Source organism: Gambusia affinis, linkage group LG14, assembly GCF_019740435.1.
Source record: "Gambusia affinis linkage group LG14, SWU_Gaff_1.0, whole genome shotgun sequence".
NCBI lineage: Eukaryota > Metazoa > Chordata > Actinopteri > Cyprinodontiformes > Poeciliidae > Gambusia > Gambusia affinis.
The window spans coordinates 21,950,645-21,965,797 of record NC_057881.1 but is presented as its reverse complement, the minus strand read 5'-3'; the positions used below and the strand labels follow the sequence as shown (position 1 = coordinate 21,965,797).

Sequence of the window (15,153 nt, the reverse complement as noted above, 5' to 3'; positions counted from 1 at the left end):
TTTATGCAAAAATCAACACAGTTTTTAATCAAGAAACTGTTTTTTTTTTAACCATCCCATATGTGTGCTATTATATATTTTCAGTGCATAAAATCATATCTTCTCCAATTACAGTAACAATGTACTTAAGCAGTGCCTTCCGAACGCAAGTGAATGCTACAAAAAAATGCTAAACTGACACATACACATTAGCTTAAAATTTGAGGACGGACTTGAGGAAAAACAATTTGAGAATAATTCAAATTTACACAAACTGGTTAAATCTTATGCCGCACAGTCAAAGTTGTCCAAAACAATTTTCGTTTTTATATTTTTGAAAAACTGTGTATTAATAAAGGCTTGCTGTTGGAAGGCAGGGATCGAAGCGGAGCTGCAGCCACACTGGAGATGCAGCTATTGTGATTTCTGAAAAGACAAATATCCCATTACATGTCCAGCTGGATGCTGAATTTTCCACTTCGTGGCTCCTGGGTCAAACGAAACCATGGAAAATGCTTTAACCCGTAACACTAATGTCTTTTTAATACTCCCACCTCTTGTAGAAGAATAATGGTCACTGCCTGATAGTGTTTTGTTTGTCTCCTGTTGCCTTTTTGTCAGTAATAAAAGCACGTAGCAGTGAACCCCAAGCCGTTACCTAGCAACGTGGTTGCCGTAACCCGAGGTCTGTAACCTGGATGCAGAGTCGTTGGGTTTGCTTGGCGTAGGGGTTCGCTGAAGACAACAGCAGCGCTGTGATAAAAGTTTGATTCTTGCAGGGCTGACTATTTAAATAATTAAAGACCAGACAGAATAATAATAATAAAAAGAAACACATTTCATCTGCAACACTTTTAGAACTCTTCTTGACACAATTTCACAGCAGGATGTGTGATGTGGGGATTTTATCCAGGGAACAGCTAATAATAGAAATGCACATCTTCAAATTGAAGAAAATAATAGATTTTGGCTCGTTTACCATCTTGTTAAAATTGCCACAATGCTTGGTGTGTTGTGTTTGCAGGTACTGCTATTGTCAACATTCACTTTGACAGAATAAAATAAGTTTTGTTTGTTCTTGCCTTTTTAGCATGATCATCTGGGGTTTTTTTTTTATCTCGGTTGTTACAGTGCAGTTCCAATCATTTTCTATATTCCAAATAATTCATATTCCACTAGAAAACACTAGAAAAGACCCAGAGTTTTCTTTTAAAGAGGCAGTATTGTGTGTTTTCCAGACATATAGGGCCATTTCACAGCAAAACCAAATAACTATGTCAATTTCAGTTATAAAGATACTGAATATATCAAATGTGACTTAAAAGAAATTTGACTTCTTGATCTAACGCCTTGAAATTGGGAGTCCGTCTCCTTTAAAACTGCTGCTCTTTGTGAAACTCTGTTCTCAGGAAGTCATCACAACATGGTTCTTCTATTTAAGAATGCTTTTACTAGTGTTCACCGAGACGTAGCTCCTTCATTGAGCTCAGCAGATGAGCAGTTCCACCAGGTGTTTGCTAATTGCTGCTGGCTAGTCTGAAGGAACTGAGTGGAGGAGTTGTGGGACAGGGCAGCTTTGTGAAGCGGAAGCTGGGAAACTGCAGCTCATAGGAGGAGCTTCATCCTCAAAGGTGGAGTTAGGTCCACCCAGGTGTTTTGCTCAGTTGAATGGTTGCCACGAGAGATTACAGGATTTCTTAAGTATGCATGGAAAGATCAAAGCAACACTTTGATGCGGGAAAAACATTATAACATGATGTAAAGCCTCAAAGGAGTTAATGTTTTACATAATACTGCCCCTTTAAAGTAGACAAAAAATGGGTTTTATTGTATTCTTATTGGTCCATAGTTTGAGTTCCAGGATGTTTTCCCTTTGGATCTGTGGCTTTCTTACCAACTCCAAATACATGCATGTTGGATTAATTTGCCTTCCTTTCTGAGATGGAAGGCAAAACCTCTGTTCGTAAGGTTTTCTGGTGACTTTTGAAATCTCCTGTGGTTTTTAGGCCATTATCTTACCAGAGAGCCTTTTTAGACCAAAGGAGAGAAATACAAAGGAAGAGTATTGATTTAGGCGTTATTACCCTGTGCCTGACAGTACTCTGATCGATGGCCAAGCTCTTTTGGGTCTTTTTACAGTTGACTTTTTTAATAGTTGACATTTTGCTCTTATTGTAGCATATTTTAAGGCAAGAGTTTGTACTATCTTTGTTTACAGTCGCTATGGCTGCAGACCATTTCCTATCCTTGTGGGGCAAGTGAAAATGTCACTCTCCACACGACTTTTCTGAGCAGAGTCTCCTCAATTGTCGTTTTTAAATTCTAGCAACGTGCTAGTCATTCTAAATGTGTTTAACTGGCCCTGGTGTTGCTAATAGCGCTTTAAACAAATGTCATCATTCAAAACAATAGTCATGGTTTTGTTGTTAATTTGGCTCCAGGCAGTAAGGATAATCCCAATATCCCATGCATATTCAGAATTGGGGTTACCAAATCCATATTATCCAAATATTTCTATCATTTCTATCAAAAACATCCTGACTCAAGATTGTGTTTTATAGCACCAAGATGTTAGCAGCCAATCCCATAAGTCCTTTGAGTTGTAAGGTAAGGCCTCCATTGGTCCAATTAACTTATCCAGCACATCCCATAGATGCTAAACTGGATTCAGATCAAGAAAATATGGAGCGTTGCTTTTTAAAACCATGCTTGAACTATTGTCCTTAGTGGCAAGGTGCATTAGCTTACAAAAAAACAGGCGACAATCATCAGCAGTACTTAGGTAGGTGGTACTACACCTGAGTACATGAGTACTAAGTTAACATCCACATCATGCCAAGAACCAAAGTTGGCATCCAAATGTTGTCCAAGCACATCACGACAATGGTGCAACGTAAAAGAAAACATGATTCATTAGAACACACCACTGACTTCCATTGCGCCTGACCAGGTTCTGATGTTCACTGATTGCTTTTGATCATTGACAAATGGGAAGTATGGACAATCTCACTGCTCTGAGGCTGTGCTACCCCATACAGTGGACCCCCATCTATTCCCAGTTCAGTATTGGCACTTTCACCTATTTTCAAATTTTGCTGTGGGATCTCAACTTCAGTTATTCATTGAAAATCTGCCTTATGGATTGTTTTCGTGGAACATATCTAAAATATTCAAAATAAAGCGCAACTTGGGAAGATGAGGTACCTCAGCACAATTCTACTTCACAAGCTATTGGCAATTCATTTTCACTGGTGCTGATTGGCCATACCACCAACACAGAGAAAAGAGAAACAGCAGATGCTAGCTTCTGCGGTACGCCCAAGGCTGTTTGTACCGTGAGTTACATGTACACAATAAGGTATAAAAGCTACAAATCAGTGGTCATAAGCCTTTTTTATAAAGGGGTTGAAATTATTCCTAGATTTTAAATACTCATGGATGGTTTTGGTGCCCTAACCATTACGAATACCAGGGTCCACCGTATACAACTAGGTATTCCAATACCTTTCTCACAAATTCAGCAATAACTCCTTCAGCAATCTGAGCAACAACTTTTTGATTAAATCAGGTCACACTTTCTAACATTTTCTGTGCACGTCCAGGACCCGTAGCCACAAGTTTTTACTTGTCATTATCTGTCCTTGGACCACTTTTGAGACCTCTGCGGACTGGAAATGCCCCACAAGGAGCTCCAGTTTTGGAGATACTCTGACCCAGTCGTCGAGACTTCACTTTTTTTTTTGTTATGTTTTAAAACTTACTCATTCCTTTACCTGTCTTGTTTTCTGCTTTTAACACATTACCTTTCAGGATAAATGTTTGTTCGCTTGTGTTGAGGTGGCATTATGAAGTCAGTTTTATTTACCTTGTGGTGTTACACCTAACTTCCAGCAACATCTTGAGGTAATTCAGTAGATTTTTCCTTGTTTTTTTTTTTTTAATTACAAGTAGCAGGGCCGCAGTAAACAAACCTGGATGTGTAAAATGTGTTCCACTTTAATAATTCAGTTCATGAATCTATAGAATAAGGGCCGTGGGTTTTTTGTTTCATGCTGGTATAATCCTCTTATGAATTATTTATGCATGCTAAAGAATGAATATACGTTCTTAGACGTCTTCAGATGATGACAAGCTGTACTTTTCATTCTGTGGGTGTGTTGATTGGATCCAGCTGTGGGGAAAAAATAGCCTTCTTTTCATCCTTTCAGTTGCTGTATTTAAGTACCTGCATGGCTCTCTGTGGCGAAAGACAGTGAGAGAACAGCAGAAAGCTGAAACACCCATCAATAAATGATGCAATAAACTCATTGTGGCCAGAGTCATTCAAGAGCACTGGTCTTTGTCAAAAGCGAGGACCCGGCACTTTATCCTACTTCGGCTGAAGGTCAAACAGGTCCGATGGTGCTCTCCTGTTGGGAGCTGAGCTGTTTTGCTACAATCCTGGAATATGAAGGTCGGATTTCTGGGCCGCCGTTTCCCTCAGTGCCCATCCCGCCAGGGGAAGGAAGAGGAGATGGAGGATGCAATGCAACACGACCGCTGCGCCGTTACGCAAGGCCGGAGAAAGTGCAACAACAGCACTGCAACCTGGCTCAGGGTAGGGAAAGTGCAAATGGTAAAATATGCGGGTTGAAGGGGAGAATAGAAGGCGGAGGAGGTGGTGGCGGGGTAATTCAATCACATCAGTGTCCTCATTTACAGGACAGAGCGTCAGAGTTAAGAAGAACTAATGAAATAAGCAAAAAGCTGAGTCAGATGTTTGCCTCGTTCTCCCACCGAGGGGAAACCGCAGGGAGTGGAACAGAGGTGAGACCAGCGCCGAGAACCGTCCTGCAGACCTTCTTTGGGTTTTATAGGTTAAGAGGTCAGGGGCAGGGCAAAATAAATCATTCATCTCAGTTTCCGTGAAAAGATAAAAATAGCCTGAAAAAAGTATCTTGGTTAATCTGATGCAGGGGTTTCGTATTAGCTTAGCAAGTAGCCACTAGATAAGGGCAAAAAAGAGGGGGGAAAAAAGAAAATGAATTTCTGATTATTGTTTACCTGTTCTGATCTGCCTCCATCATTGCTTAACTAAACTTGGCCCACAATATTGGTTCAACTATAGTTTTTTGTTTTTATTGTAAGAATGCATGGTAATGCATCTTATATTGTTGAAAAGTTTATTTCAGCACAGATGGTGCAAGATTTGCTAGGAAACTGCATTTTTTAGAGTTGTGGGGTAAAGAGGTGATCTCAAGGCCAAGAGTTATGAAGATGAGATTCTGCAGCCTGTGATGCTCCCATCTCTCCTTTTTGAGGGTATTTTCACACCTAATAGTCCGGTAGGCTCAGTTCAATTAGGGACCAAAATGGCCACATTTGTCTCGCTTTCTCACAGCACTGTGTGAAATGAGCCCAACCCTTTACATAAACCTATATCCCAGCTTGCCAGTGGTGCCACTGCACCAAGAAACGACAAGAAAACCAACGAAGACGACATGGGCGCAACATCCGTCTTCACAGGAGGTAAACATCAATGGAGTGGCATCAGACTTTAGGGGTTATAGTATTTCTCTATTGTCAAAAGACCACAAGCTGTTTTTCGCATTTGTTTTGGTTGTATCTACCCAGAATGCTCAACGCTATTGTCTGCTTCCTGTTTTTTGGGCAGCATCTGCCTGATACATGCATTCGAACCACACCAGAGTTCACTTAAACCGAACCAAGACCTACGTATGTTTGGCGGGCAAGAGGTAGCTTTTCTTTTCCTCATCGGAGCTTGATTACACATTCATACTTTCACTTTCTAGCCAAACAAGCTAGAGTTTGGTTAAAGCGGACTAAACCACATCCACTGACTAAACTTCTACTTTTTGTGTACAGTATGAACACATGTAGATCACCATGTGTGATCTACAAGTCAAGTATTCGTCTGCAAATTACTTGACTTGTTTGCATTTTTTGTTCCTTGCCTTTACGTTTTCACATCTGATTGATCAATCTTTGATGATCCGTGATCAAACTGAAACCAGGTGAAGACTTTATAAGCATATTAATTACTGTTTTATTAAGCTTTCCATTCTCAAAGCTCTCCTCATGCAGTTTCAGTCCGTCTTTGTTGCTCCCAATTTCTGACATGCTTATTTCAGGAATGTGTGAGGGTTTTTCTTTTTCCCCCCTGCAAAGATAGCGCTCGTTATACAAGGCAGCTGTATCTTCAATGAGCAACCAAATATTTCCGCCAATACCGCCGACTGTGACTCATCACTAACCACTGGAGTTCATAAAACTTTCCTCCAGCTCTCTGATGCTCTGTGAGGTTTGACAAAGTGCCCCTGATATCTGGATCCGACGCCGTACCTCAGAATGTGCATCATGCGAATGGGTTTGTGTGGGACCCATTAAAAAAAAGTAGTTATACAGCTGGCAATGTGTTTACAGCCCATCTGTCATGAGTTTTCAACTTTCAACATAGACATTAGAAATGTAATAAAATGTCTTCAGAAACTGCAAAATGTTTCGTTTTACTGGCAGCAATAAAAATAGTGACAACAGAGAATATAAACTCCAAGAAGGAACCCGAGAAAGGCCATGTTTGGGGTGCTGGCAAAACAAGCTTGTTAACGTGCGCGTGCTAAATGTATTCTTTTCCCTTTTTATGTTACAGCTACAAACGATTAGGAATGATAAAAACCTGTAGTGTTCGACATCAAGTCAAGTTTATTTTGATGGCACATTTCAGGAACAAGGCAGTTCAAAGTGCTTTACACCATAGCTAGCTCACCATTAGCGCAGATTAAATATTATAGGTCAGTTTGTTAAACAGAGAAGAGACGCCCTGAGATTCTGTTTTAGAACATTTCTGATTAATGTTCTCAAAAATGTATAAGCTTTCACATATTTAAATTACTCTGCTCGTGGAGCTGCAGTATGCAACTTTCATAGAAAATTTTTTTTATTTTGTCATAACAGTACAGTATGAGACTGATAATCTGTAAAAATAAATTGAGTTCCTCTGCCTTCTGCCAGTCCTAACTAGAAATAATCAATCAGAGTCAGAAGGAGGTTTCAGGAGGAGGGTCTTAGCGCTGTCAATTACCCCTAAGCATGGAGCTGCTCCCACTCCTCCGCTTGCTCTCTGCTATGCTGCAGCTAGCAGCACCTATTGTGAATGCTAAGGGTAGTTAGCATGGCCATTGATGATGCCAGGCAAATTGTTTTCCTATAACAATGAGCTGTTTCTTCTCCATTAGCTGCGAGTACATGAGTTTGATTGACAGCGCTAAGACCCTCCTCCTGGCTACTATAAAAGTGACACACTGCAGCTTCAAGTAATTTGGGAAAGCCTAAATGTAGACATTATGTAAAATTCTTGGCAAGTCTGGTTCATCATAGGATACGATTTCCACATGCGCCGAGGTGTTAATCTGTTCACAGAATTACATGCCAGTATAAACATCATGGCAATGTTCAGCCATGATACCGTTCAGTTCCAATACAGGATTTCTACTCAACAAATAAACATGTTTTGTCTTGAGGATACTGACTGAAACTGGCCAGAGTCCCACTGTGAAACCCTACTGACATGGGCTGTAATCAACATTAAAATGATGCAGTCAGGAAAACCAACCTTATTTATTTATCTATTTTTTTATTTAAGATATGTCCTTTAGTCTAATGTAACAAATATTGAAATGTTTGGCCATAATGACCCGAATAATTATTCTCACATTTAGTAAATAGAGATTATTTTGGTCATTCTAACTGATCTAAAATAAAGTGTATAGTCTGTAGATAATGTGTGTTTATATGCAACCTAAGTAAATAACTAGTTTCAGCTGTACTAACCAACAACAAGCTGAGATTTGAGTAGCTAGCTAGCACACAAACATGTTAAACCAGCTTTAGCTTAACTAATGAGGCTAATTTAATGTTTTGGAAACATTTTATACACATATAACTACATATTTTATTCATGTATCTGAGAATTTTACCATTTGCAATAATCAGGACTAAATCAAATTTTTTTATATTTATTGCTGAACATATGCTATACTTTCAATGTTTTGTGTACGGAGGGCCAACAGTGAAAATGTCTGTAGTGAGATCTTCACTCTAATATGTTTAGAACCACATAAGGAAACTCAAGATTGCAACAGGACAACTGAAATATATAACTACACACTAAAGCTCATTTCTGTGTTATGCACTTTCACAATCTTTTCAAGGCCAAAGTTTCAACTCGGAGATCTGTGAGTACAACCTCGGAAATACTCCATCCTGTCATTTTTAGTCACTCAAAATACAGGAAAATGTTAAAGTTATCCCCGTGCTGCTAACGAAAAGAACTTAATTACCTGGTGTTCAGTAGATGTGAACTCCTACAAAAGCAGACGTTTTTGACAGTTCACAGGTCTGGAGGATTCATCTTTGGAGCCAACGCGACGTCAAGGAGGAAGGGTATCAGGGTGATATGAGATAACCAATTAGTGCGGTCAATCATTCAGGGAAGTGTTATGGGTATTTATAAAGTAGACTTTCAACGGGGAAAGATTCACAATCTTCTCAGGAGTGGAAACACCAGCAAGTTGTGCTTCAGGGAAAAATGGATTCAGGACTCAGTGTTTTTAAATGAAAGTTTTGGTTCCTTAAACTTCTTGACAGTAAGAAGAAATGTGTTTCCTGGAGTGATAGAGGCAAAAAAAATTTAAAAATATCAGTCAATAAGTTTCTACAGTTTTTTTAATTTTTTGTTTATACATTATAGCTTACATAAATATTGCAGTTTTTTTTTTTTTTTACTTTTGCCAGTAACCATTGAAAAAGGGAACCAATCTGCTCTCCTGTGAAAACATTGTTGTTTTCAGACAAAACAATGATCACAAAGTTCTTTTAGACTTGACTGCAACTTAAACAACACACATTCTGGAGAAGCTAAACTTTTAGTGAAAAAATCCAAATGCATCACTCTAAGTGCATCATCCTAACATAATGGTGGCAGCATCATGCGGTGGGGAATCAGGTCAGAGTTGATAGGAAGACAGATGAAGCATAATGCAGGGCAATGCTGGAAGAACGGATTTTAGAGACTGAAAATAGAGACTTGGGTAGGAGTGAATGCAAATGCATGATGCAGTTATTAAAAGGGCAGTAATATGTTGGGCTTTACATCACGTCATGTTATTCCCTCATCAATTACATACCCATGGTGCTGCTTTGATTCTTTCATGCATGTTTGAGAAATCCTTTAATCTCCCATGGCAATCATTTAGCTGTGAAAAAGGCCTGGGTGGATGTAGCCCCGCCTTCCATGACAAAGCTCCTCCTCTGCTCCTCCTCTTTAGTTCAATGCTGGTAAAAACACTGCTAAAGGGTCACCAGTTTGGATTATTTTAACTTGGACTGTCATAAAAATCCTAATAAAAATACTAAGAAATTCACAACAGCATAATAGGGACATTGTGACAGGAGTAAGTTTTCACCCAAAAAAACACCTTTTTTTTTCTTTTCCTCTTTTGAGAAAAAGAAAAGTGAGTTTCTGAGTCTCAGAAATTTCCCTTTTATTTCTAGAAAATTTCTGAGATGAATCAAAATACCAGCATTTCTTTAGCAAATTTTTGAATTATAAAGCAAAATGTCATTATCTTTTATTATTATTATGTTTTTTAGCAAAGATTTACATTTTAACCCACCCCCTTCTTATCTCCCATCTACAATTACTCTTTCTACGAAATTCGCTTTTTAATAGCTATGAATTCTTCTCCACTGATCCTACCTGACTAACGCGTCACCGCAACCCAGACTCATCTGGCAATAATAGACTTTATAGAGCAGGGGCGCTATTTTAACATCTGATCCCCAATCAGCGACGAGAGACAGATGTAGTAAATAACAGTATAACAGACCCAGCGTGGCTTACTATCACTGTGCGCCGGTGCCACACACCCATCTGGAAAAGGAGACGCGGGTGGGAGGAGGAGGAGGAGGAGAAGGAGGGCTTTGCGCATCGTCGGTGCCAATAGGCGCAGCGCTATCTAATTAAACCCCTACCACGCAATCCCGGCCACACAGTCTCCACCCCACCATCCTCCTCCCCTCATTTTAAATCCACTCCGACGGCGCACATCACTCCAACCAACAGTGCTGCTGTCCTCCACGTCCCGCTCCTCCGCGCTGTTGTCCCGGTCTCTGCCTCTGGAGGAGAGCGAGCGCCCCAGCAGCTACAGCAGCACCATCACGGCTGCCTGCACGGTAACATGCTCTGCAGGCTTCGGCTGCTGTAGCTCCACAGACATATACACACCCTATATAGCTACTGGGACGTGTGTTGCAGTACGTCTGTGAGTGTGTGTGTGTGAGCGATAAGGAGATCTGGTTTTTATTACTATTATTCGGTCCCGGAGGAAAGCGTCCGGTGCGAGCCGAGCATCCCTCCACGCAGCAGGGGAGACCCTCCCGCTCCAGAGCCCCGTCGCAACAACCGGTAAGGAAAAGCGCTCAACGTTAATCTGTTCCGTTTTTGCAATAGTAATAACACCGGTTACCGGGACAGAAGGAGATCGGAGAGTGGAAACGGAGACGCTTTTGTTTACCCGCGGAGGGGGAAGAAATGTGCGTCCCCGGGCTGCGTAACGACAAAAAGAGGAAAAGAAAAAAATGGGGGGTGGGGGGGGATAAAAAAAAACAGTCCCGTGCTGCCTCTCGGGGTCACCTCACCATATTAAAACACGTGCTTCGTGTTTCAGTGCGGCTTAGTGTTAAGTGCGGACAACTCCTTCATTTGGCAGAGACAATAACACGGGAGCAGAGTGGGCCTGCAGTTTTTTATGAATGATCTGAACATGGGACAAGATGCTGCGGATCTGCCACCTTTCTACTCTAGAGCTGAATTCTACTTCATCTTAACAGAGAGAAATAGACAGCATGACTTTGTTACAAAATAAAAATATATGTATTTATGCAAGTTCAAATATATATAAGCTATGTGGTTATATACAGGGCCGGATTTAAAAGGATGAGGGCCACAGGGCTAGTGCCAGTTTTGGTGCCCTATTCTAAAAAATTAAATTAATTATATATATATATGGCTTGTATTAAGTTTTTTTCTGTTTTCCTAAATATCTTAACATTTGTTTACTAATCTCTGCCATTAAGTTGTTTGATCTGCTGGTTCTGATTGGTTGTTATTTAGCCAGTATTTGCAAGTAATGCTCTGATTGGACGAAAATGGCGTGACTGTGATTGGCTGATGGTGTGGCTCCCTTATATGTAAAGTTGTAAACCACAAGCCATACACTATTCTTCATTGACAGACATGTGTGCTCATATTAGTGTCACTCATGTTGTCGATACAAATTATTGTCTTATGCAGAAGGTTGCTCTTACAGCTATTCGTGCTAGCTAGCATTCTGCCTCATGTAGCCACTGCTAGGCTTATGAATATCGGCTCGTTGAAGCTCAATTCCCCTCAGTTGAATTCATAAAAATAAATTGTCCAACATTTTTTTATCACTTATTTGTGACTTGTTTTATGAAGTTTCTAGTTGTTTCTATACCTGTAGGCAGATACAGAGAGGTTATGGAGTTCTGTGATAAAAAAAAAAGAAAAGAAAAAGAGACACCTGAGCTCAGACTACCATTGTTTTCACATACAACCCATAATATATCACCAGTGTGGTTTCAATTGTTTCACAAAAAATGCTTTTTAACCTATCTTTGCTATACAAAAACCTATTTAACCCTCCTTAGCACAACACTCAGAAGGAGCACAGCAGATATCACGGTCAGACAGTGGAGAAACGGTGGTGGTTTCTCCACCATCAGATCCCAAAATCACAAAAACAACTGATGCTTACATCCATCATGTTGTGTTTCAAGGAATATGTTTTTTGTGGTATTTGTTTGGCTTTAATGCAGTGATAGTGATGCAGTGCTGGATTGGGAGGGTTAACTGGAGAAGAAAAGCAATGTCAATGGTGTGATTTTTTCATGATGTCAAAAGAGTAAGAAATATGTAGCCAATATCAGTATCAGTTATTTCAGTAATGGTAATAGAGGCTTTGATATCAGCCCAAATTTTCATATTGACGCATCGATACTCATAGATGTTCTCCTGAGTCATTTTATCCTCGTCATAGATAAGAAAAATGAGACTCTCCTAGTGATTGACAGCAGGTTTAAGAGCTAGGGAAACAAGATAAGAGTCAGGAGTCCCATACTCCCCACCTCATCTGAGACATACAACAGTGCATCTTTAGATTATCAGCTGCCAGGGAAGCGCTCACGACCTGCAACTTAACAAGCCTGACTCTACGTCTGCCACGCTGCGTTGATAGCGCGATACATTTGCCCTGAACATCTTCTTCTCCTAAATGCCACCCAGCTGTTGCACGCCTTCCGTGTATAATCCTCTGGGATTGAACAAGTTTCTGTCAGGTTTTGCGTCATGCACAGGCAAGTGGAATTAGCGCTGAAAGTCATCTGTTTAGTCGTTTTAAAGAGGAGTCAGAGTCTCAATCGCTACAGCAGGGTGATGGTGAAGTGAGCAGCCAACTCGTTTGACTCCGGGTTAATGGGAACGTCAAGGCGTGGGGCCTTCCTCTCACAAAACTGACGTAGCGCGCTGCAGAGAGATGCTCAAACACGTTCAAATCAGGCAGGACTCTGTAAAGTAAACCCCGCCTATGCTTCGTTGGGTTGAGGCGTCGTTCAGGCCGCATGTGCTTATGCTTGTCTAGTTGTTACATAAGAGGATAAATGTGCGCTGGAGCACTACTCTCTGTGTCACTTAGACTCATAAGCGCGTACGCACGCAAAGCCTTCCTTCTGCTTGTATGCTACACACCAGAGGAGATTTCAACAAGGAGGCATCATACCCCACAAACACAACAGATGTCGTGGTTAAGGTGCGTCAATGAGGGACTCAGTTTGGCTTTTCTGCTGTGTGTACAATGCCTTTCTATCTGTGTCCCGTTCTCTACGCTGTCACATTAACATGACCAATGCAGCTCTTCTCATATAAGCGACCTTGGTTTCATATGACGCTGCCAGAAATCTTGACACGCTGCCCCGTCTACTAGCATGCGTTGAATACATAAGTACCAAAGTGACTTTGAAACCAGGATTCATTCTTGTCACGTGACCACAGACAGAGGCACAACATCTCAGAGCTCCTTTTTCTAACCTACATTATACTGCTGTTGATTTGCACAGGGGATAAGATTGTTGCTATGATTGTGAAAATCTTTGTTTTTCCATATTTTCAGGAGTTCAGAAACAACATAAGGGCCAAGTCTTCTCCAGTGATAACTCTGAAGCTGTTTTAATTGGAAAAGCATTAAACACTGGCAACAACGGTGCAATGGAATAAAATCTTACCCTGAAATGAATTTTATTGGGATTTGATGTGATTGACCAACACAAAGTAACGCATAACGGTAGAAGGAAAAGGGTGCATGGCTTTCAGAGCTTTTCTACAACAAAAGTGACAATTATGGCATGCGCTTGAATGTAGTCCTGCATAGTTATTACACGGTAAAATCACTTTCTATGGCTTTCTTTTAACATTAAACTTATTCCTGACACTCTTAGCATACAAGTCAGACTTTTGAGTCAACTATTAGTGTGGCTAATTGTTGGGAGTATCAAAGTCAAGGGGGCAGAATATAAAATTTGCATGCCATATGTTTCAGATTTTATTTATAACTGTGGTTCAGTGAGTAAAGTGGTCATCTTGCAATTGGGAGACTGTGGGTGCAATTCCAGCTCCTACATCCCATCCATCCATTGATGTGCCCCTGGGCAAGGCACTTAGCCCCAAGTTATGGTCTATGACTGTGTGAGCACAAACAGAGAATGGTCAGTATGACTATGAACTCAGTCCATTTTAACATTTTCCCTTTTAGTTCATCAGTATGCACCGTTTTGTCTTTATGCATAAAGATCCAATAAAACAGACTATAAGAAAAATGCATAAAGGTGTAAGGTGTACAAACGACTCTGCAAAGTGCAGCAGATGTTTGGACCAATGGCAGCACAGAACAGAGGGGAAATGGAAGCTTTTCTTTTTCCGCTGAGTTATATCACTTGTCAATTAGCAAACAGTGAGTAGTCACATTCTCATCAAAGTGATGCTGTGGTTTGCTTCCCATTTCCTGCCAATATCCAGTATTTGCAGTCCCGTTCACATCCTATGCCTCTTTCACTTCACTTCACTTCACTTGATATGTTTGTATGTAAAACTGAGAGACAGATGACACAGTTTGTCCTGTCATGGATCCTTGAAAGTTAAGCCAAACTGGTAAAAGACTTTAATTGTGCACTTTGAAGTCAAACGATTGACATTTTGGTCTTGAATAATGCCGATTGAAATATTGAGAGTGTATTACTAAATTACTAAAAGCAAGAGGATGTCGTCAGGCACCTCTACACATGCTTGAATTCGCCATATAATTTGAAACTGATGTGAGTTTGGTAGCTAGCAAAAGTTCAGATTTTCCAACTCTGGCGTCGGCCAGGTTGGACACGCGTCGAATGCTCCAAACCATTTCGCTTCAAACGCGAAATGAGCCACGAGACTTTGACATGCCCCAGACGCGCCTCCACATAAAATCTAAACCAGATGCCCCGACGCTCAAATTGTGTTCGGTCGCAGCATTTGATTTACATAATCACATCAATCCAGTCAAATTTGCCGATTCAAATTTTACTGCATAGATTCTAATTTGATCTTGTATGATAAAACGCAATCAAATTCCGTTTATAATCGCAGTTGGTTAAAGCTCAAAATGTTGCTCAAAGCGACTGAAATGGAAAGCATTCATATTTATATTAATACAACCAAAATGATCAATCTCAGTATGGTGGTTTGTGTACCACATCATAAAATCTTTACTAAAAAAGGGCAATTTTGTTTACCGACACTTAACAATAATATACTTTATCACTGTTTCAGCTGTGTCTTTTTCTTGTTTGTTTGGCTGTTGTGTTTTATTTTCAATATTTAAAATGTCTTCCAGTTCCAGTGCTCTTTACAAAATTAAAGTTTATTGAACCGTCAGAGGCCAAATTTGTGTTATTATGCTGTTGTCGATGTATCACTTGAAAATGATTTAGAAACGACAATATTATTGTTTATCGCAATAAATACTCAAGCAATTTATCATCCAGCGAAATGTGTTATCGTGACAGGTC

General features: G+C 40.3%; 2 protein-coding genes across 3 annotated transcripts in view; both read left to right on the top strand.

Moving 5' to 3' along the window:
- LOC122843333 overlaps positions 1-15,153 on the top strand; it is a 705,002-nt gene that overhangs the window by 307,342 nt on the left and 382,507 nt on the right. The gene's annotated exons all lie outside the window — the stretch shown is intronic.
- Positions 9,888-15,153, top strand: part of LOC122843340 (hippocalcin-like protein 1) — a 54,360-nt gene continuing 49,094 nt past the window's right edge. Inside the window, exon 1 of one of the 2 annotated variants that reach the window (XM_044138012.1) lies at positions 9,888-10,444. The gene's annotated coding sequence lies outside the window, so the exon portion shown is untranslated. The remainder of the gene's footprint in view (positions 10,445-15,153) is intronic. The other variant, XM_044138011.1, reaches the window with a different exon arrangement.